The sequence below is a fragment of the Poecile atricapillus genome, chromosome 13 (genome assembly GCF_030490865.1).
Source record: "Poecile atricapillus isolate bPoeAtr1 chromosome 13, bPoeAtr1.hap1, whole genome shotgun sequence".
Lineage (NCBI taxonomy): Eukaryota > Metazoa > Chordata > Aves > Passeriformes > Paridae > Poecile > Poecile atricapillus.
Genome location: NC_081261.1, coordinates 15,134,810 through 15,157,951, shown reverse-complemented (window position 1 = coordinate 15,157,951; position 23,142 = coordinate 15,134,810). Strand labels below are relative to the sequence as shown.

The window sequence follows — 23,142 nt, the reverse complement described above, 5'->3', positions numbered from 1 at the left end:
TCTGAAGGCAAAGGCAGCTGCAGAGCTGATCCCCACGGCTGAGCAGCAGTGAACTCACATTTCCTCCACTCCAGCCTGGGATTTCCCACTGGCCACCTTTGGAGGTGGTTCCTCCTCCAGCCACCCCCCTCCCACACCACTGCTCCCTGCACCAAATCACAGAATGCTTTGGGTTGGGAGTTTCCTTAAATCTCCTCTCCTTTCAACCCCCTGCCATGGGCAGAGACACCTTCCACTGTCCCAGGTTGCTCCAATCCCTGTCTGGCCTGGCCTGGAACACTTCCAGGGATGGAGCAGCCACAGCCTCTCTGGGCAACGTCTGCCAGGGCCTCCCCACCCTCAGTGTAAAACATTTCTTCCCTATGTACAAGTTAACCCTGACCTGTTACAGTTTAAAACCCTCACCCCTTGTCCTGTCACTCCAGGCCCTTGTCCAAAGTCCCTTTCCAGCTCTCTTGAAACTCCTTTGAGCACTGGAAAGAGCATTAAGGTCTCCTTGTAGCCTTCTCTACAGAGAAGAACATTCCTAGACTGCCTCCAGAGCAGAGGGGCTCCAGCCCTTGGACCATCTCCATGGCATCCTCTGGACCTGCTCCACATCTGTCTGTGCTGGGGACCCCACAGCTGGATGTGGTGCCCCAAGGGGGTCTCACCAGAGCAGAGCAGAGCAGAGCAGAGCAGAGCAGAGCAGAGGGGGAGCACCCCCTCCTCACGCTGCTGCCCGTGGTGCAGCCCAGGCTACACTCATCTCTGGGCTGTGAGTGCACAGTGCCGGCTGATGTCCCATCTGTCACCCACCAGCACCCCCAGCCATTCTCCACAGGGCTGCTCCCAGCCCATCCATCCTCCCAGCTGTGCCAGGACTGGGGGCTGTCCCCACACAGGTGCATGACCTTGCACTTGGCATGGTTGAACCTCCCACCTTCCTCTCTCCCCATCACCTGCCTGGCAGGAAAACAGCCAATGCCACACAGCCAGCTCCTCCGTGCTTTCCCAAGCCACCAGAGCCCACCCAGTCTCGTGTCCCCCAGTGGGTGGAGGGCCAGCCTCTTCCTGGGGCAGTGGCTCCCATCCTCCTCCCCAGCCTGGATGAGTTGCAAGAGCACCAATCACTTTGGGGACTCCCATGCTCCATGCCTGGCCTCAGTGCAGAGAGGTGGCTGCAAGCGGCAGCAGTGATAATTGGGAGTCCCACAAGACCCCCCAGTGCTCCCAGGAGTCAAAGTGGAGTCAGGGGAAAAGGAAGGGGAAAGGAGAAAAAAAAAAAACCAAGAAAAAAAACCCCAAGCCTTTTGAGTGCAATATTTTAGTTGAGCACCAGAGCATGAGTAAAGGAGGGAGCTTTTCGTGGTCTGGTGAGTTTAAGCTATGAGCTGAAAGTTTAACTATTAATACACTTAATCAAGAGGTTGTTCCTACAGCCGGGATTTGGGAAAACAAAACAGGGAGGCAGGAGAACGGTGGCACCCGCTGTGGCCACCCCGGGGAATGTCCTTGCTGGGGAAGGTGGAGGGTCTGGGACCAGCTGGGGCTGGATCCAACCTCAGCCAAGCCTTGCATGGACACACCAGGAGGTGCCAGGTGCTGGCTGAGAGGGCGAAGCACCCTGGATCCAGCCATCCCCGCAGTGCCCCACACAGGAGGATTGTCAGAGGGGACAGTTTTGGGGAGAGGATGTCACCCCCAAACCCTGCAGCATCCCCAGGTCGCAGACAAGCGGCACCTGCACTGCTGCCACCTGTCTGGAAAGGCCCCGGTGACACCAGGGGATGCCGGTGGCTGAGGGACCCCCAGGGCCGGGGATCCTCAAAACACCCCCCCACACACTTCCACAACATCTCCTCTGGCACAAACCTCTGCCACAGAGGAGGAAGAGGCGGGACAGGCTGAATTTTGGGGTGTAGCACCCAGAGCTCCTCTCCTCTGCCCACGCACCTCGTATCACGGGCAGGAGGCACAGGCAGGAGCGCAGGGAGGTGCGGGCAATGCCGGCTGCCCGCATCCCCACCACAAAATCCATGTCAAGGACGCCTCGGCCGGCTCCTGCCTCTTCCCACCGAGGCGGGGGGGGGAGGACACGGGGACATTCGTGACGCCCGGCACAATCCCCCCACCCCCTGCCCCCGCATCCCGCCAGGCACACAGCCCCCCCCGACCCTGCCCCCGGGGCCACCGAGCCCCGAACGGCGCCGGGACCAACTTCTGAGCGGCACCGGCGGGTCCTTTGTTACTTTGCTTTTGTTGTCACACGCCGGCGCGTCCCCGTCCCCATCGTCCCGTCACCGTGTGTCCCCCCGCCCCCCCCACATCCCTCCCACAGCCCCCCCGGGCGGCGTCCCCGAGGTCAGGGCGCGACATCTGCCAGCGCGCCGAGGCGACGCCGGTACCGGCACCGGGGAGGGGGCGCAGCGCCGGGGGCATCTCCGGGGGCATCACCGGGGTACCCCGCGCGGGGACACTTGGGGTGACACCGCCACCGCTGGTGATGCGCTGCGGCGGCCCCGCGGGGGCCGCTGGAGGAGCCGTTTTCCCCGAAGCTTTTCCCGGTGGGAAAGCGAAGGACGGACGGACAGACGGAGGGACGGAGCGAGGTTTCCATGCCTACCAGCGCTCCCGCTGAGCGGGACCTCGGGGAGAGCCACCCCCCCCCCGTTTCCCATCCGACCCCCCTCGCCTCGGCCCCGCCGGGGGATGCAGCGCAGCCCGCGGGCAGCAGCGGGGGCCGGGGAACGCTGGGGGCCGGCGAGGCCGGAGGGGTCCCCGTCCCCCCGCAGCCCCAGGTGCGGCCCCGCCGCCGGGCCGGGGGCCGGGGGGCGCGGACAAAGCGGCACAAAGGGGCCGCTGACACAGCAGGGCCCGTTTCCAGAGAAACAAAACTTCCGCCGGCCCCGGCTCCGCGCCCCAGGTAGCCGGGATGGGCATCCCCCCCACGCCCCCCCAAAGCCGGCCTCGCCCGCCCTCCCACAGCACGGCATCCCCCATCGTTCCCTCAGCCCCCCCGGCAGGGAGCGGCGGGGGGTGAAGGTTGCCCGGCCGGGTCAGCGCACACGCGGGGCCGTTACCGCAGGATGTGTGCGCAGCTTTGTTTGTGCGTGGGATGCCCCCTCCCATCCCCATCCCACCCCCTAACCCCCCATGCCATCCCCCCATCCTCCTCTCCCCAATCAATCATCCCAGCAAAGAATAACCCGACCCGAAGCAGCCCCGGCCCCGCAGGAAGGACGCTGCCGGCTGCGGGATGCGGCGCAAAAAAAAAAAAAAAAAAAAAAAAAAAAAGGAATAATAAAATTAAAATAAAAAGGAAAGAAAAAAAAAAAAAGAAAAAAAAAAACAAGCGAACAACAAAACACCCCACACCTCCATGGGGCGCATGGGGCCGCGGTTCAGAGGAGTTTGAGGCCGTAATTCCCAAATTCGGGTACAATCCAGAGCCCCCACGGTGGTTTTGGGGCTGGTGGCACCCACGGCGGTGCGAGCGAGGGATGTTCCACGGAGCGATCGCGGCGGCTCGATGGGTGTCGGGGTGCGTGGGGTGCCCTCCCCGCGGCGGGAGGGGGGAGCAGGGGCTTTGGGAATCCCGTCTGACGGCGAAGCGGGGCGAGGTGGGGGGGGTTCGTTGGGAACGGGGGGGGGACGATAAAGTTGGGTGAGTTGTCGCACATGGCTGGGCGATGGCGAGCGGCGCCGCTCCCACGGCCACCCCGCGCCCGGGCACCGCTGGCGGAGCCAAACTGCCGCGGGAGCCCGGCGCAGCCCGGGGACGAGAGAGCGACCCACGCGCGGACACCGGCACCGGGTGGAGGCTCTCCCCGCGCCCCCCACGCGAACCCCGCCGCGGGTGGCAGTGCCGGCCCCGCTGCCCACCGCCTCCCCCCGGCGCCGCCGCCCCCGCCGCCCCCCGGCCCCGCCGCCACCATTGTCACCCGGGAAACCACCGGGCGCTGCCGCGGCGGTCCGGGGCGGCGGAGGGGGGAGACGTGGGGGGCTCACTCCATCCCTCCCCACGGCTCCCGGCGCATCCCCGCCGGGCTGCGGGTACCGGCAGCGGGGTTCAGTCGCGCCGAGAAAAACTTTGCTCGTTACCCCGACGTCCCCCCCCTTCCCCTCCCATCCCCGGGAAGCGGCGGGGCCGCTCGGGCGCCGCGCAGGCAGCACCGGCCGGGCCCGACGCGGGCAGGCGGGCAGGCGGCCAGCTCCGGCCCCGCCGCCGCCGCGGGCAGCCCGGGCACGGCGCCGGGCAGCGGGGCGAGCCGCGGATTCCCCCCGCCAAACTTTTTTCTTCTCCACCACCTCCCCTTTCTCCGACGGCCCCCCGACACCCCCCACACCCAACTCCGCCGCCGGAGCGCCCCGGGGGCCGGCACCGACCGGCGGTCCGGGAGCCGCCGCGCTGCGGGCAGCGCTGCCGGGAGCGGCGGGGGCTGCCCGGGCGCCGGGAAGGGGGCAGGAGGGGAAGGGAGCGGGGTAGGGAGGGGAGGTCAGCACCTGCCCGGGGCCGGGGCCGGGGCCGGGTAGCCGAGGCGGGCTCGGTGCCTCGCCGCCGCCGCACACCCACCTCCACATCGCCGCTCGCTCTGGGAGTGCGCAGCCCCCGCTCCGCGCTGCACGGCGCTGCCGCCGCCGCCGCCGCTGCCCGCGGCTGCCGGCAAAACCCGGACCGGACCGGGCCGAGCGCCCCGCGCCGCCGGACACCGCGACACGCCGCGACACGGCACGACACGCCGCGCGCGCCCCCCGCCGCCCCGCGAGCGCGCCGCCCGCGCTGCCAGCATCCCCCGCCCCGGCTCGCCCGACCCCCAGCGCCGAGCGGATACACCCATCCCCCGGGTCCCCGCCGCCCCCACGGGTGTCACCCCGCCGAGCCGTGCGCCGGCCGACCCCGCGGGTGGGGACAGAGCGTGACCCTCGCGTCCCACACACCGCCCGCGGGGTTTTATCCCGCTGTGACCCCCGTGGATCATCTGGGCTCCCCGTCACGGGTGTAGCCGTGGTGTGCCCACCCTCCCCCGCGTGCCAGCTGCCCCCGTGGGTGTCAGCACGGTGTGTCCCCTCGTGTCCCAGATGTCCTCATGGGTGTCACTGTGCAGTGCGGTCCGTGGGCTGTACACCCGACACGGGTGTTGCCGTGGCGTGTCGCCCTCCGTGTCCCGGTTGCCCCCCCCCCCGCCCCCCCCGAGTGCCACCGCGGTGTCTCAGCCCCTCATGTCACACACGGGCGGGATTGTCCCCGCGTCCCATCCAACTCCACGGGTGTCATCCTCTTCGTACCCCCTCCATGTCCCACCTGTCCCCCACAGGTTGCACCCCACTGTGTAGCCCATGTGATGCCGTGATGTCCCCCACCCATGTCACATCCACCTCAGCGTGCCCCCCCCTAATCCCCACCGATGCCAGTGGGATGTCACCATCCTCTCTCGGGGTTGTCACCCAGCTGTGCCTTCTCCCGCCGCGCTGTTCCCGGAGGGGTGACACCCTCCTGTGCATCCACATCCCCAGAATGTTCCTCATCCCTCTGTCCCTCTGGGGGGTGCGCATCCCTCTGCCCATGCCCCCCCGCTCCACTCCTTGTCCCCAATGTGGGTTGTCCCCCATCCCTCTGCATCTCCCCGTGGGGTGCCCGCCCCTCTCTTCCCCCTCCCGTGGGGTGTCCACGGAGTGTTCCCATCTCTCTGTCCCCCCGTGGGGCGCAGCTGGCAGAAGGAAGAGTCACCCCCAGGTAGCCGAGGTGCAGCGGAGAGCACTGAGGGGTGCCGGGTTCCCCCCGCACGCCCGGGGACCCAGCAAGGATCGCTCTGGGAGAGGAGCCCCAACCCCGGAGTCCCGGAGCCCCAACCCCGGAGTCCCGGAGCCCCAACCCCGGAGTCCCGGAGCCCCGGGCTTGCTGCCGCCACAGGGAGGGACCTCACGGTCCCACAGCGGGACATCGCTGAAATCCCCCTGAATAAACAGCAAATAATCGATGGTCCGATAAGTCAGCCGGAGGGAGGGGACAAATCCCGAGGTTTCGCCCCGCGGGGGGGATAACATGCTTGGCCCAGAAGTTTCCTGCTCAACTTTTCGCCAGAATTTTTTTTGCTCCTGAGGGGGAGAGTTGTTGTTGGGTTTTTTGGGTTTTTTGGGTTTTTTCCTCCCCTTTGAATTGTGGGCACTGAAATATTGGAAGTTTAAAAAAAAAAAAAATCCTTAAATCCCCACTCCTCAGCCGAGAGCAGCTTTCCAGGGACAAACAGCCCAAAAAAAACCCACCACCCCCAATTCCTGCAGCCTTTTCAGTTGCCAGCAAAATACCCAAACCCTCTCAAAAGCAGAAACCCTGACAAAAATGAAACTGGGTTTGTGTTGCCGTTGATTTTTTTTTTTTTTCACAGGAATGCGAAATCTCTTCCCACCCCGCTCCCGCCTCGAAATGAAACAAAAAAAATCTGCGATGGGGCGGGGGGCGGGGGGGGGGGGGGGGGGGAGAGGCGCGGATGCGCTGTTTGTATTTGATCCACGTCTCGTTAATTATGCGCCTCTCGCAGATTTAGCCACTGGGATTTGCAACCGCGGGTGCTGTGACGATGCTCCAGCTTCCCAAAAAATCTCCCTCCCGGGTGGCAGCGACGGGGGAGCGCGGTCCCATCCTCCTGGGCACCCTTTCAGCTCCTCTGCTGGCCCTCTCAATGTCTTCCCAACCTGCCTCCCTCCACAATTCAGCCTCTCAGGGCCCCCAAAAAAGGGGCAGAGGAGCCTCGTGCCCCTCACACGGGATGCGGGTGGCACTGGTGACACGGGAGAAGGGACAGCACCGCTCCAGGTGACACTGCCCAGAATACACCACCATCTCACCCACGGGGCCTTCACCAAGGGCATTTGCTTTGCCCCTTTTTGGCAATTTTTAAGGACCTGACAAAACCCCCTGATGCCACCATGAACCACAGGCTGCTGACGTCCCCCTTGCCGAGGCAGGGCCTGTGGCAGTGGCACCTGGACTTTTGCCACCCACTGAAGGTCCCCAAATGCAGCAGCATTTCAGTGCTCAGAGTGTTTGGAGAACTTCAAATCACCTTTACTGAGGTCTGGAATCCACAAAGAGAGAAACTGAGGCACAAAGCCAAGCTGGGACGTGCTGACAGCGACAGCAGCAAAGCTGTGGCTTCAGCCCAGTGCCCCCCAGCAAACCTCCAGGCTCCCCAGTGTTCCCATTGCCCAGTCCCCAGCTCCCCAGGCACAGGGAGTCCCCCAAATCCAGAGGAGGGTCCCCCAGAGCTCCCAGACAGGCAGATCCCCACAGCTCGGGGACAAGGGACACGGTCCCTGAGCCTCCAATCTGCTCCTGGAGCCTTTCCCCAGCTGGGGGCTGTGGGGAACAGGAGGATGAGGACGGAGGGCAAGGGGGACAGCGGTGGAGAGTGAGTGGGTCAGAGATGGAGGATGATGAGGATGAGGATGATGAGCGAATGGGACAGGAAGGGAGGGTGACAGGACAGGGATGGGAGGCGAGTGGGACAAGGTTGAAGGGTGAGCAGAATAGGGGCAGGGATGAAGGGCAGATGGGACAGGGATGAAGGAACAGGAGAATGACGGTGCCAGGGATGGAGGACACAGGGAGCAGGGATAGATGGGACAGGGGATGGGGACAGAGGGCACAGGGACAGGGCAGAAACCTGTCAGCAAACAGCAGCGCTGCCCCTGCTCGCTGCCTGCCAGAGCCAGGACCAAGATCTCCCCCACCAGTGCTGGGCATGGGGCTCTGGCAGTGGGGGCTGCACTGCCCCCTCCCCACTTGGGGAACAAATCCAGGAGCTCTGCCCAGCTCCAGGAGAAGAGCCAGGAATACCTGGGGGTGGGACATGGAGGTGTCACAGAGTAGCCTGACCCTGCAGCAGTGAGGGGGGGTCATGCAGGTCCATGCCCCCCTCCCCAGGGTGGCACTGGGACATCGTGAGACAGTGGCTGGAGGGCTGCCAAGGCTGCATGACTGGGAGATGCATCCCAACAGTCTCTGGAGCTCAAACACACCTTCAAAATTCCCAACCCCAAATTCCCCCAGCCCAGCCACTGCCATCCAAGTGGGTTACAGAGCTGGCACCGCCTTGTCACCTCCTCCGTGCAGGGTGCTGGGTGTCTCCTGGTGGAGGGGACCCAAATCCAGCCAGATGCTGTGTCAGGTCCTTGGTGGCATCCCTGATTTTGGGGAGGGGGCTGCGTGGGGGACTCCAGCCCCTCCAGGTGCTATGCTGGGAGACACCCCCCCATTCTGGCAAGCTGGACTCAAACTGGTACAAACCCCTTGGTCCCGCTGGTGCTGGAAAGCAGAGCTGGAGCAGATGGTGTTTTTTGGGTGCCGACCTCCCAGAGCCCGGGTCGCAGTGACCGTGCTCAGCGGGCTGCTGCAGCGGCACGGGGCTGTGCCAGGCGCAGGGGACACCCCCGGCTGGAGGGACACGGCTGTCCCCACCTTCCTTTGACACAACCCCCCAGTCCCAGCTCGGGGGTCCCGCGGGCAGCCCGTATCCCCTCCTCCGGGCCCCGCTGCCCCGTAACTCAGGCTGCTGTGTTAATTTTTAACCCCAGCTGTCTCCCACATGGCGGAGGCCGGGCCAGCTCACCGGGGACACGCCGCAGCCACGCGGGGACCGGCCACCCCTTCCTGGAAAGGGCACCGGGGAGGTGACACGGGCTCACGGATGGCTCCTGTCCCTCGTGGGAGCCCAGCGTGGGTTCCTGGGCTGCTCGAGGAGGGGGACGCGGGGCAGGAGTGAGGCACCGGCCTTTGTGGCCGGAGGGGGGGTCCGGGATGTCCCCTTGGCTCCTGTGCAAACGGCAGCGGCTGCTGCCCGGGAATGTCCTGGCAGGAGGGACCCGGGCCTCAAAGCAAACAGACGCCGCGCCGGCGGCTGCGAGAAGGGCAGGAAGCCGCTCTCGCTCTGCCCTGTCCCACCCCGGCACGGTGCAGCGAGGGGGGAGCGTGCTGAGCAGAGCCCCCCGCCCCGGCAAGCATCCCCCAGCCTGCGGGAAGGGAAGGAAGCACAGCCAGACCCGCAGCCAAACCGGCCCTTCAGGGGGCTGAGGAGCTGCTCACATCGTGCCGAGGGACAGCACGGCTGTCCCAGCCTTTGCCAGGGGGAGGGAGAGCGGGCACAGGGGGTCGGTGCTGCGGGTGGGCTGCAGCCAGAGTCCCGCCTACGTGCCAGGCAGCAGGAGAACCACGAGGACACTCGAGCTGCAGCGTTTCCACCTCCGGGGACCCTGGCAGGCGTTGGGAATTTTTTTTTTTTTTTTTTTTTGAGCCGGGGATTCGCCTGGAATTCAGACGCCCACGTGGTCCAAAATAGCCTGGCTCCAACATCCGGAGCGCCCTGCAAAAGCCATCTGCCTGCGCAGGCAGGGCGGGCAGCCGCGGGGCTGGGGCACGTCGGCACACTCCCATCCCTTCCCTTCCCACCCCTTACCTTCCCATCCCTTCCCATCCCATCCCTTCCCATCCCATCCCATCCCATCCCATCCCATCCCATCCCATCCCATCCCATCCCATCCCATCCCATCCCATCCCATCCCATCCCATCCCATCCCATCCCATCCCATCCCATCCCATCCCGAGGCTGCTGCGGGGGGCACGGAAGCCTTGCCCAAGCCGCACCGAGGATGGAGGGACAGGCAAGTGCTGTGGGGCATGGCCAGGCAGGGGACACTGGTCCTGGGTCACCTGGGTTAACACCAGGATTTTCCCCAGTGATTACCCAGAGATTCTTGGCTCAGCAGCCGGCTCTGGGAAGACACCAGGGACATGAAAACAGCCATTCTCAGACCAGAGAATGTTGCCCTTCAGTTGGGAGCTGAAATGCAGAGCAAGCCAGGCTCCACGGGGGAATTATTCCTGCTCCACCCATGTTCTCCCACATTTCATCCCCTGGCCAGCCCTGTGGTGTCATCTCAAAGCCATCCCCAGCCCCTGGTGGGACAGGATCCTTCAGCCCCAGCACCTGGGATGGGAGGACACCTGCCCAAGGTGGTCCCTCCTCGTGAGCCCTCACCACCAGGACAGCACAGCCAGATGGGGCTTTCCAAACCTCTCCTGCCTGTCCACACAAACAAGGGTACAGAAAGGTCAGAGCAACCCTGATTTTAAAAGCAGATGTGCCAGTTACATGATTTCCACTGGAAATATCAAAGTTACTTATGGCAAGAGCTAATTTGGGCGTGCTGAGTCAGGAGCCCTGGAGAAAGAGGGTGAAAACCCTGCTGGCCTCCTCCTGGCCACTGTGGCAGGCAGGGCATTGCCTCCTGCCCAGCTCTCCACCCCCCTGCTCCCGCACCCAGGTGTTGCACACAGCCTCAGCAGGGATTTGGGATGCTGAGGATGTGGTGAGAGCCACCTGAGCATGTCTGTCCAATGGAGGCCATGGAGAAGCCTGGAAAGTGTAGCATAAAATCTGGTTTACAGCTTTATGTGGGCCAGCAGCCAGCAGTGTCTGTGGGCACAGGAGGAGGAGGGGATGGCCTGTCACCTCCCATGGTCCCATGAGGCCTCTGAGAACAAGCACTTGGGGTCCCTCCCCTGTGAGATCCCACCTGGATGCATTTCCCTCCATTCCACATCCCCTCTTCCCATCAACAGCGCTGCAGCTGAGCCTTGACCAGGACATTGTGGAGGTGAAACATGCTCACCTTGTCTTGCAGAAAGGACTTTGGCATTGGGACAGGCTGCCCAGGGAAGTGGTGGAGTTGCCATCCCTGGAAGTGTTACAGGACACGTGGATGTGACACCTGGGGACATGGTAAACACAGTGGTGTTGGGTTAATGGCAGGACTTGGTGTCCTTAGAGGGCTTTTCCAGCCTGCGTAATTCTGTGATTCTGTGGCTCTCAAAGGCAGCTTTCTCTGTTCGGGCTGGTCTCCTTTGCCCAGCTCCACCACCCTGAGAAAAAATCACCCCCTGACTTTCACAGGCTGGAGCAGCACCCAGAACCCACCCCCTTCCCCTCTGCCCACAGCAGACAGCAGCAGCACTGATTGAAGCTGTGGAAGGGGCTGACAGACCTGGCTCTGGGTGTGAGAAACTGTCCCCCCTTGGTCACCCAAACACCACCCACCATGTCAGCCCTGCACTGATCTGAAACCTCTCATGGATGGTGATGTGTCAAAAGGACCAGTTCTGTCCAGGCCACTCTTCCTCCTGATGGGAGGCTTTGGTGCTGAGCAACAACTGGATGTGTCTCACATCACATCTGTAACCACCTGAAACCTCCAAGATCTTGTTTTTGAGGGACCCCTCAACACCAGAGTTCAGCTGCAAGGGCAGCCCCCAGGTCTTGGGTGAGCTGAGGTGTGCAAGGGTCCCCTCGAGGTCTCCTGGGACACACCCTGAGCAGCCAGCTGAAGAGCAGGAGCTCAGGGCTGCACTCACCCACTGCTCCTGCCATCGCAGAAGCTGCCCCTTCCCCAGGAATCCCTCTGGGAGCTGGCTGGGCACAGGCCAGCAGCCCTTCCCCCTGCCCTATCCCACCCTCTTCCTCTCCTTGGCTGAAAGCTTCCCTGCACTCCCCACGCTCCGGGGGTACTTCCACAGCCCCCCAGGGAGGTCTGGCATCGAAAGAATTGCTGTGTGGAGAAGAGTTAGGCCTGAAGCTCTGAAGTGTAGCTCCATTTCTTCCGGGGCAAACACAACCGAAGAAATCACGGCAAAGAGCCAGCATGGAGTTGGATGGGAACAGACCACCATCTCCTTACCTAGGAAGACCAACTGGACTTGTCAAGAGGAAAGAAATTCATCTACATCTCACACATATGGTCTCATCCTAATGGATATGTATGAGCATAAGGGAAGAAGAATAACCTTCTGGTTAGGCTAAGGGCTTGGCAGTTGAGATTTCGCGATGCTATTCTCAGCGCTGTCCACACCTTGCTCCGAAGCCTTAGAAAACTCTTTATCCATCCTCAGGCCTCACGTTTCCATCTGGAAACGGGGCCCATACCTATTTTGTGCTCGCTGCAAAGGAGAGAGGAGGGACGCTGGGGATGCATCTCCCTCCTCAAGCGGCTCTTGTTTTGAGTTAAGGAGAGCAGGCAGGAGAGACGGGAAGAATGAAGAGCCACGAGGCATCTCTGGGAGAGCTCCAGCCCTGCTTAAGGCTGCCTGGAAAACTCAAACTTCAAAGTGGAAGGAGGGAAAATGGTGGTTTCCCAGCACTGTGGGACAGCACAGCTCATCACCTCGGATAACCCAGAGCAAACTGGAGCTATCAGAGCACGTTTTCATCGTCGTGACCCAGCCCAGACCCTTCCTGGGCTCGACGTCTTCCAGGAGGGACACACGGATGTGCACTGCCCGAGCTGAGGGGGCTGCCCAGGAGCCCCTGCCAGGCTGCCAGCCAGCCAGGGGTCGATGGCCTGTGGTGGGAAGATGTGTCAGCAAACCTGCTGGAGGAGGATGCTGCTCAGCACTGGGACTGGCAGTGGCCAGTGGCCTTGCCTGAGAGACTCCAGGGGATGAGGTGCTCCATGGAAGAAGGTGTCCTAGGAGCCTTGAGGTGCTCCAGGAGATGAGGTGTCCTAGGTGACCCCAAGGGATGAGGTGCTCCAGGTGCCCTGAGATGCTCCACAGGACGAGGTGCTCCAAGTGCCCCAAAGTTCCCCAGAGGTTGAGATGCTTCAGGGGCTCACAGCCCCTGGCCAGGCTGGAACTGGGAGATGTCACCACCTTTCCAGAGGTGGACAAGGTGTCTCCCTTCCAATTCCCCACTGCTGGAAATCTCAGAGTCTGGCTGTGCCCATGTTGGACAGAATCACCCACCTCCAGCCCAGCATGGGGGTCCCCCCATTGCCCTTGCCCCAGCTTTCCCAGCCCTGGGATTGTCACAGATCCGTGGGTGAACCAAGGATGTCCCTGTTCATCCTGCCTCCTCCAGCTCCCCTGATCCAGCACTGGCTTGGACCCTGTTCCCTGGACGGATGCCAGCACGGGTTCCCTCCTCCATCTCCTCCTCCTCCCTCAGGGCATTTCTGCAGGAGCCCCAGCCCTGCAAGGAGAACACAGAGCAGCCAGAGCAGCTGTAAATCCTTCCCTGCAGCCCAGGGCTCTGCCAAGCTCTCCCTTCCACCCAAATTTATGGAAAAGCAGGTCCCTGCCAGCGACGCACAGCACAATTGAGAGGTGGAACAGGCAGTGCTCGCCAGCTGCAGCAAGGGCTTCTGCAGCCTTCCTCTTCCTCTTCCTCAGGCTCTCACCCTCGGCAGCCTGGGGACAGGCACATCCCTGCACAGACAAAGCAGCCCCAGCATAGTTTGCCTCCTCCCCACCATCACATTCCCCACCCCGAGCCCCCTGGGGTCACCCCAAACCTCGGGAAGGATCATGAGACCCTCTATGGGCAGGCACAGCCGAGCCCAAACACCCCCTGGGGCCACCCCTTCCCCCTCAGTGCTGCCAGGGGCACGAGCCCAGCCATAGCTGGGAGAGGATGGAGGGTTCAGGGAAGCAGACAAGAGCCAGAAGCTGAGCATCACTGGAGATTTTTTCCTGGTAGCAAAGGTCAGCCACGTGCCGGCCCCTTCCTGCGCTGTCGCGGCAGAGGTAGCGCTGACAGCAGAGCTGAGTATTTGCATTTCCTGATGGCTGCGTGCTGAAATTTGCAGTTTTAATGGTGCATTAATGCTGGCTCCTGCATTTCATTACTTCTGAGAGTGAGAGAAGGCACAGAGTGAAAAGAGAAATTCCCCTCAATTCATCCAGGGCAGCCTGGCCACCGAGTGCTGGCTCCTGCCAGCCACCCTTGAACACGGCTGTGAGCTGGGCCCAGCCAAGACACACAGACACAGAAACCCCGGCAAAAATCATCTTTCCTTCACTTATCCTTAACCATGGGATGCCCCTTCCCAGGTACAGAGGTGATCAGAACCCAGCTGGGCTGCCCAGGTTCCCCGCACAAGTACAGAGATGCTTTGGAGAGGTGACTTTGTGGCCACTTTCCTGTTTCATGTCCTGTCTGCACAAGTCAGGGAATTCAATCTACTTTTTGTCCAAATCAGACTTGGCTGCTGCTTCTTTACTGCATCCTGAACAGAAATTTTTGGGCTTGAGCTTAAGCATAAAGCACTTGGAAGCCTGGCCTGGAAGCACAGGGAAGAGGGGAGCCAGGATGTGCACAGGGGAGCCAGAGGGAGCACACACGGTGTGAGCACCAGTGCTGGGAGTGTCTGAAAGGAGGGATCAGGCGTGAGGGAACCTCTGAGATGCTCACCATGGGTGAAAGCAAAGCTTGCTGCTGGCCACACTCCATGCAATGGGCTTTTTGGCATGAGTTTTGGGGTGGCCAGCACACCAATGACCAGCACCCTCTGTGTCCCTCTTGTTCAGTTCTGATTCAGGGCCACTCACAACAAGAAAGACATTGAGGGGCTGGAGCCTATCCAGAGAAGGAGACGGAGCTGGGGAAAGGTCTTGAGCACAAGATGAGGAGCAGCTGAAGGAACTGGGAGGTTCAGCCTGGAGAAAAGGAGGCTGAGGGGAACCTTCTCCCTGTCCACAAGTCCCTGACAGGAGGGTGCAGCCAGGTGGGGGTCAGGCTCTGCTCCCGGGACAAGAGGAAATGGCCTCAAGCTGTGTTGGGGGCACTTTAGATTGGGTATTAAGAAAAAATTCTTCACAGAAGGGGTGGTCAGGCATGGGAACAGGCTGCCTAGGGAAGTGGTGGAATCACTGTCCCTGGAAATGTTCAAAAGCCACGTGGATGTGGCACTGGGGGACACAGGTTAGAGGTGGCCTTAATGGTTTAACTCAGTGATCTCAGAGGGCTTTTCCAGCCTCAGTGATTCCATGATTCCCTGTGTCCCTGCCTGACCAAAGGCACATGGACGAAGTCAAATACCCCAGGGCACATGGAACACAATCATGGCATCTCCTGTGGCCTTCAGACCTGCAAACCTGTGTGAGGTGCTTCTCCATCCTCTCCCGTGTTTGAGAGCTGCAGAGGTCCCACCCATCAGAACTAGGGATTAGGCTGACTGAACGTGCCTCCCCAAACCCCAAACCCTTCCACAGGCTCTCCAGACCCTCCATAACCCAACGTCAGAGTGACCCCATCAACTCTGTCCCACAAGCCAGTGAAGACTTTCACCATCCCCATGGCTTTGGGGGTGGATCGATGGGGGATCCCTTCCTGCATCCATCTGCACCAAAGGTGACTTTCCTGATGTCCAGCCTGGGATCCCTGCTTGCTTTTCCAAACCTGGTTTCCATCTGCTCGGCCATCCAGCAGCTGGGTTTCGGCAGCGCCCCGCTGCCCAGGCGGGCCTGCCCTGCCTTTCCTGGCCATAAAACCAACAGGGCAGTGGAAATATTTCGGAAACACCTTTTACAGTTCTCTCAGCGGGGCTGCAGTTAACCCCTAAAGGCACTGGCTGCCATCAGGAAAAACAATTTCATTCCAGCCAAATTATTTCACAGGAAAAGGCTGATTTTGGTGCCATTTTTACCGCTGATGACTTCAGCATCGTCCCTTCGGACTCTGCCACCTTTTCCTGTTCTCATGTTCCGCAGTGACCTGGAGCTCTGGAATTCTCCAGATCAGACGTTTTCCCTGGCTCCACACTCAGCAGATCCAGTTCCTCGGGGTGTCTCTGCTGAACTGCCCTGGTTTGTGGGGCTGTGGTGCTGCTCCATCGCAGCTCCAGCTGGGGATGGCTGCTGAAACCCAGCCCCTGCAGCCGCCCTCCGGCTGCTTTCAAAGGCACCTACAGAGCATTAGATCACAGAGACTGAAATAGCAGATTCCGGTCCAAATCGGGGTGATGAGCACATTCTGTCCAGCCCCTGCCCAGGTCCCAAGCGTCCAAGCTTCTCCAGGCCCAGAGCCCTGTCTCAGCTCCAGTGGGATCCCCCTGTGGGTGCCAGTGCCACACAGCCACAGGGCACTCATGGAACCTCTCACTTTCAAGAGCATTTCAACCCCAATTCAGACCCACCTGAAAAGTCCAGGCAAGGATGAGACCCTCCACAGCCTGCTGGGGACCTCCACTGGTGTCCAGTGGGGCAGGAGGACACAACCCTCCAAAAGGGGCTTTGGGGTTCAGACAACCCCGGGAGCCTTTTCCTCTGCACAAACCACACAGATGATACCTGAGAGGGGTGAAGTTGATAAGCTCAGCCCATCAGAGCTCCTCGTGCTGACCTCCAGCCTGTCCCAGCCCCCTCGGCCGCTCCTGGAGACGGCAGCGCCAGGACGTGACATTCCCTCTGTTTTATCTTCACACATGGGCAGTTCTCAGCAAGCAGCAAAGGCCAAACTCTTTCACCACCTGGCACAGAAGCTGGGGCAGGGAGAAAGCCAGGCTGAGAGCAGAGGTGTCCCACAGGCATCCAGGAGAAGTCACACCTGGTCCCAGAAACCAGCGTGAGCCCAGCAGCAAGGTCCCAGGAAGGGACAATCATCGAGCAGAGGTGAAAGCCAGGCTCCTTCAGGCAATGCTTTGGCTGTGAGTTGATTTATGGCTCCCAGGACAGCCAGATCCTCATCCCAGGAGCGCTGTTTGGTGCTGCTTTGCGCTGCACACCCCTGGGCTGGTCTGGGGAGGGGCACAGAGACTGGCAGATGCTCCACAGAGATCTCACTGGAGACACTCATGGATCAGCCCAGCTCATGGATCATCCCAAATATCCATCTCCAGCCTGGTCCTGAGGAGGACATCATTGAACTACAGAATGCTTTGGGTAAGAAGAGACTTTAAAAGTCATCCAGTCCCACAGGCAAGGAACCTCCTGCTAGAACAAGTCTGTGTTGGTTCTGCTCCCATCCAGCCTGGCCTTGGACACTTCCAGGATGGGGCAGCCACAGCTCCTCTGGGCAACCTGCTCCAGGACCTCCTGGAATTTCTGCCTAATATTCATTCTAAAGCTCTCATCTTTTAGTTTAAAACTGTTCCACCTTGTCCTTTCATCACCTCTGCCCCTGCTCCCCCCAGCCTGGACCATCTCCCCAGGCTCCAGTTGGTGCCCTGGGATCCTCTCCACTAACGGCTCCCTCCTTCCTGAGGGCTCAGCATCCTCAACGGGTGCTTCAGAGGCAATCAAAAATTGCTATTTTTTGCCTCTGGGAGAATTCAGCAGCAATTCAGAGAAGAGCCTGGGATTTGGGCCATCTGCATCCTGTCACACATGGCTTGACTGAGTCCCTAAATCATCCCGTGCCTCAGTTTCCCTCCTTTATATAGCAGAGAGGCCATTCCTTGGGTTGTCCCACTCTGTATCCTCCCTCTGGAATCCCTCTGGGTCAGAGGCTGCCTCTTGCTGTGGGGACTGGCTGCATCCTGGCTGCAGAAATGGAATCTCTGTGTATCCCGCTGCAGCTGAGGGATCTGTCTGCAGTTGGGATGCTCCTACCCTCACGCAGAGGACTGGGCTCCCCTCCTGCAATTTCTTGGCACAGAAGTTTGCTTTCCCCTTTTAAAAGTGCAGACTGTGGGTTTCCAGTAGCTGAGGGCTTGCCTGAATACCCTGATTTCAGAAGGAGCTCAGTGAGGACAGAAATGGAGCAAGTGCCCTCTGGAGCTCAGGGGGAAGGAGGAGAGAAGGCACCACAAGCCAGGCTGGGGTGCACAGGAGGCAGGAGTCTGGAGGGACTGGTGGCCTTTAGAGGGGTGGGGTTATCCCCCAGCATCCCAGACACCCCTGGAACCAGGAGGGCTTTGCAGGTGCTGAGTCACTCCAGCCCTTAAAAACCCAACAGTGCCCATATGAATGGCAGGGCCAGAGGATGTGAGGAGCCCATTTCCCTCCCTTTCCTCTCCAGTCTCACTGGAAATCTTCTCCACCTCCTTCTTGGCCCCTTCCAGAGCCCACATGGGGTGCAGGGTCTCCTCGAGAGCCCTGAGCAGGTGATGGGGGCACAGGGTTCGTGGGCTGAGGTTGCCACTGCTCAGCTTCCCGAGGAACACCAGACAGGCAGAGCCCCAGAAAGCAGCTCCATCCCTTGCCCTGCACCTGTACAAGGAGAGGGGAGATGCTGGGGCTCAGGATGGCAGCAGGCAGCCCCCATCCAGGGAAGGATGCCCAAATGAACAGCGTGCAGTTTGCACTCCATGCCCAGGCTCGCCGCTGGCTCCACGCTCAGGAGCCCTGGTCCCACTGAACCTCATTTCACGTACCCCCAGATTCCCCCCCTCCCCACTTTGGAAAGGGCAAAGGTCTCAGGTGCAGCTGAGGCACAGGAAGGTTTGGTGTGTCCTGATGGGATGTGCCAGGGAGGATGGAAAACCACCTGCCTTCCCTGAAACTGGGAGCAAAGCTGGGAACCTAAATTTGGTGAGTTCCAGAAGTCACTTCCCATCACTGGTGGTGGCTCTGAGGCCTGGAGCCCCACGGGGAGGGATCAGCAGGCTCCCATGGAAGGGGCCAGCCTGCAGCTGGGCCATCCTTTCCCAGAGCCCATCTCCCAGGGCACGGGTGGCCTGTCCCCACCATGGGGACACCCCAGCTGTGTGGGGGCAGGCAGAGGCAGAGCGCCCTGTCCCCTGTGGAACAGGGATGGAGGAACCGGCAGAGTTGCCATGGAGATTTTCTCCCTAGCAGATGCTCTGGGCAGGTGCAAGAAGAGCTCTGCCCCCCTCGCTGTGCGGCACAATGCCAGCCGGATCCTGCAGAAACAGGAAGCCTCTGCAACCGCCCGCTGCCAGCCCAACGGCCACCACCAGCATCGCCACCACGGCCACCACCGCCAGCAGTGTCCCTGTGGGGAAACTGAGGCACGTCCCGCAGGCTCCCTGGGCTCCTGGCTCCCCCAGCCCCAGCAGGTGTGACAATGGCATGTCTGGGGTGCTCCTGCCCCTCTTGGGAGCCTCTGGTCCCTCTCACTGGAGCCTCCTCACTGAGCAGGGTGGTGACACACAGCATTACCCAAAATACCTCCCAGAGGACCCCCACACTGCCAGGGCACTGGCACGGTCCCCATGGACAGTTGGCACTCACCAGCCTCCCCAGGCTGTCCCAGGACTGGAGGGGCACTGCTGGCCCCAGGGGGTGGCACGGGGCATCCATGAGGTGAGCGATGCCATCCCAGGGTTGTGCTGCTGGGGACAGACATTCCATAGCTCTGAACCCATCCCAGGGCACCCAGCCTTTCCTGCTGCTCCCAAGACTTCTCCTTCCCCTTGTCCTGCCAACTGCTCCTAGAATCATGGAATGTCCAGAGTTGAAAGGAACCCACAAGGATCATCAAGTCCAGCCCCTGGCCCTGTACAGGACACTGCAGCAATCCCAGCACATTCCTGAGAGCGTTATCTCACTGCTCTTTAAAACCACCCTCTGAAGTTCCCAATTCCACGGTATTAGACACCTAAAAATCCCCTTTCCCTGGGTTTTCCCCAAATGCCTCAAAAACCACATCATCAGCACTGTTAACACCCGGCCAGAGCGCGGCTTCTCCAGCAGGTCCCTCCTTCGGAGCAGATTTCAGCCGGGCTCTGGCCAGCCCTGTTTCCCACTGGGTGCGTTTGGGAGGCAGCAGTGGGAGGGTTCCGGCAGCGACACCCACACAATCAAAAGCGGCTCTATCCAGCCGGGCCGAGCGTTTCTGTGGTAAGCAGAGCCGCTGGGCTGTGTACCTAGCACAGGGGCTGCGTTTCAAAACACGCTGGGGTCACTCTCCCGCTTGTGCAGGGAGCCCAGGAGCGGATAATGGAGGCAGTGTTTGCGCACATTTCGGCGCTATCGCGGAAATAACACGAGCCGTCACTCCTCCTGCAGCTGCACGGCCACCACGGCACCCTCCCACGGGCACCTGGGGGGCCACAGGCCTGCCCATGCTGGGATAAAGCCAAGAGAAGCCCCTAGCTCCAGGGGTCAGTCCTCTTCCCAAAAATCCAAAGGTACTGCCTGCAGTGGGATTCAGCTCGGGGCAGCCCAGGGCTGGCAGAGCTCTTGCTGCTGCACCTGGCTAACCGTGGCAGCGAGTGGCACTTGCACCCTTAGGGACACGGTCTCAGGGTGGCAGTGCTGGGTGGGTGTCCCCAAAGGGGCTGTGGTGTCCTGAAGGGACACGTGCCCCTTCCCATAGAGCCAATGTGAAGGGCAGCAGGGCTGTCTGGTGTGGTGCTGGGTGGTGCTGGGGGTGCTGTGGGATGCTGTGTGCTGGTGCAGGGCAGTGCTGTGTGCCCAGCCTGGCACGGTCCCCACAGAGCAGCACCCGGTGCTCCTCATGGCACTGCCCAATTTAGTGCTGGTGCGGTGCTGAGTGACACTGCTGCTGCTTCAGAGCCTCATTCAGTGCCTGGAGTGGCAATACCCAACTGGGTGCAGCCACAGTGCCACCCAGAATGGTGCCCAGTATGGTTTTGTGCCTGCTAAAGTGTCTGGTTCAGTGTCATCATAGCTCTGCCTGATGTGGTGCCTGGTTTGGTGCCCAGGCCAGCACTGCCTGCTGCAGTTCCTGGTTCTTTGGTGCCTGGTCCAGTACCAAGTGCAGCAGTTCCCAGTCAGAGCCCACTACGGCACGGCCCAGCCTGGTGCCCAGTTCTTTGCCTGGTTTGGTACCCAGTTGTGTGCTCGCTGCAGCAGTGCCTGGCACAGTGCCCAGTTCTGTGCCTGGCTCCTTGTCCAGTTGTTTGCCAAGCCCAGTGCCCAGTCTGGTCCCAGGTTCAGTGCCCAGTTCTGTGCCTGCTTCTGAGCTTGGTTCCACATCTGCCGCAGTGTCTGCTTGTTTGCTCAGCCTGGTACCTGCTCCAGTGCCAGTTCAGTGCACGATTGTTTGCCTTGCCTGGTACTTGGTTGTTTGCCCCATTGCTTTCCCAGCCCATTGCTTGGCTGTTTGCCTGTTCTGCTTCCCAGTCCAGTGCCCAGCTGTTGCCTGGTCCGGTTCTCAGTCTGGTGCCCTGCTCGGTGCCCAGCTGTGTGCCCGCTGCGGTGCTCCGGGCAGTGCCCGCTGCGGTGCCCGGCTGTTTGTTCACCCGGCTCGGTGCCCGCTGCGGTGCCCGGCTGTTTGTTCACCCGGCTCGGTGCCCGCTGCGGTGCCCGGCTGTTTGTTCGCCCGGCTCGGTGCCCTCTGCGGTGCCCGGCTGTTTGTTTGCCCGGCTCGGTGCCCTCTGCGGTGCCCGGCTGTTTGTTTGCCCGGCTCGGTGCCCTCTGCGGTGCCCGGCTGTTTGTTTGCCCGGCTCGGTGCCCGCTGCGGTGCCCGGCCGGCCTCTCCCTCTGTCCGCCGCCCCCCGGCCGAGCGGCTCCGCGGCCGGTGCGGTCCAGGCCGGCTCTTCGGGGCAGCGCGGCGCGGGCGGCGCCAGGCGGGTGCGCGGTGCCACCGGCGGGTCCCCGGGCCGCCGCCGCCCGACATTGGCTGGAAACTGGAGCAGCGCGGCGGGGACGGTCGATGCCGATCGATCGCGGCGCGGGCGGCACCGCACGGCACGGCCCCGGCACCGGCAGCCCGGTGTCCCCGCTCCGCAGCTCCCCGGGGGATGCGCAGCCCCCCGAGACCGGCAGCGGGCAGGGGGTGAAGGCAGGAGCCCGTCCCCGGGGTGCTCTGCCAGCACCGGGAGGAGACGCTTGGGGGGCCGCGGTGGGTGCGCGGGACTCCGGGAGTTTTGCCGGGTGATGCTGCCCGGTCCCCGTGTCCTTGGGAGCCCGTGGGACGGGGACAGCCCCGTACCCCAAGCCCAGGGCCGGCCCTCCGCCCTCCCCGGTCCTTCCTCGTGCTGAAGGGAGCAGCTGGGACACGTCTCTTGCGGTCTCTCCCCGCAAGTTCAGGAGCCGGATCTGTCTTTCCCACCGCTCCCGCTCCACGGCCAGCTCCGTCCGGCTGTCCCCAGCCCTGGGTACAAAGAGCTCCAGGAGCGGCGCTGGGACACGGGCTGTGCTGTGCCCCCGCACCCCCGCACGCTCCCCGCATCCCCAGCAGCCCCCAGCATCCGCCGCTCCCGGAGCTGGCGAGGGCAGCGCTCCGGCTGCTGCTCCCGGGCTGCTGCACAGGGGACGGTGCCCAAAGTTTCCTTCCTAGCAGCAGGAAAACCTTTTTTTAATGTAGGGAAGCAGAGCGGCGGCCTCGCAGTGCTCATGCGTGGCGGGCAGCGCAGCTCGGCGCTCCCAGCCGCCCGCAGGGATGGATGGATGGATGCCTGTGTCCCTGCCCTTTATCTTTCCCAGCCAGCGCAGGATTTTCAGGGCCAGAGACGCGGTGCTGGGTGTGCACCGGAGGACACGGCGGCAGCATCTCATCTGCCTCGGGCTGGGGGATACGCCGGAATCCTGCGGTGCGGGATGACTGGCCCTCGACGCTGGAGCAGGGAGAGCTACTTTTTCCGAGAGTGCCTTTAATTAATGGCAGAAGGAGCTGACGGGGCGGTTCGGAAGCGCTCAAGAAGGGCTTCAGCCCTGGAGCTGGCAGTTCTGCACGGATACCCCCTGCCCAGAGCAGGCAGCCCCGGCCGATCTGAAGTCGCTGGGTGAGGGGCGGCACCAAAGTTTCGCCAGGTTTTGCTCTTGTTCGAGAGCGATTTCAATAATAATGCTGGAGGATCCTGGGGCAGCAGGAACCCCGGGGGGCTCAGCATCCCCTGGGGAGGGGCTGGGTCAGGGGGGCTCATTTAAATCCAGGAGATTGTGAAGATTTGGTAAGAAAACAAACAAACAAACAAAAAAACCCTGCTGAATAAAATGCGAAATCGTGCTTCTGGATTTGCTCTCCGCGGCTTTTTGCCCCCGTGGAATTAGAAGGCGTCTGGGGAGGAGGTCACGGCGCTGTGCATCAGGGCAGGCGTGGGCCCATCCTTCCCTAATTTATTTTTTCTTAAAGGAAAAGAAAAATTCCTTTATTTGGCAACTCCTGCATGAATCAAGTTAGCATTTCACAGCTATTTAACACCTGGTTACAGCTTCTGCGGCAGAAGCGATGATGCTCCCCGCTCCGCACCCGCTCCGCATGGCGGGATCTGCCCCTTCCCGCGGGCGGGGACCAGCCGGATTTATTTCTCCTCCGTTCCAGGCAGGGATTTAAGGCAGGAGGCGCTTTGCGTGACTCTGTCGGGGGGTTCTCCTGGCCCTGCCCGGCGGGGTGAGCCCCCAGCTCTCCCCCCAGCTCTCCCCCAGCGCCGCCCCTCGCCCCGTCCAGCTGCCATTACGGTCGGGTGGGAATCGACTCAAGTCCTTAAACCCCAAGAGTTAATCAAAGTGCTTTGAATATG

General features: G+C 61.7%; 1 protein-coding gene across 5 annotated transcripts in view; it reads right to left on the bottom strand.

Moving 5' to 3' along the window:
- The window catches only part of CXXC5 (CXXC finger protein 5), a 49,178-nt gene extending 32,500 nt beyond the window's left edge, over window positions 1–16,678 (bottom strand). For 2 of the 5 annotated variants that reach the window (XM_058848540.1, XM_058848545.1), the window contains exon 1: window positions 4,556–4,703. The gene's annotated coding sequence lies outside the window, so the exon portion shown is untranslated. The other 3 variants (XM_058848543.1, XM_058848542.1, XM_058848541.1) reach the window with 3 other exon arrangements.
- Window positions 16,679–23,142: the final 6,464 nt, after the last annotated feature.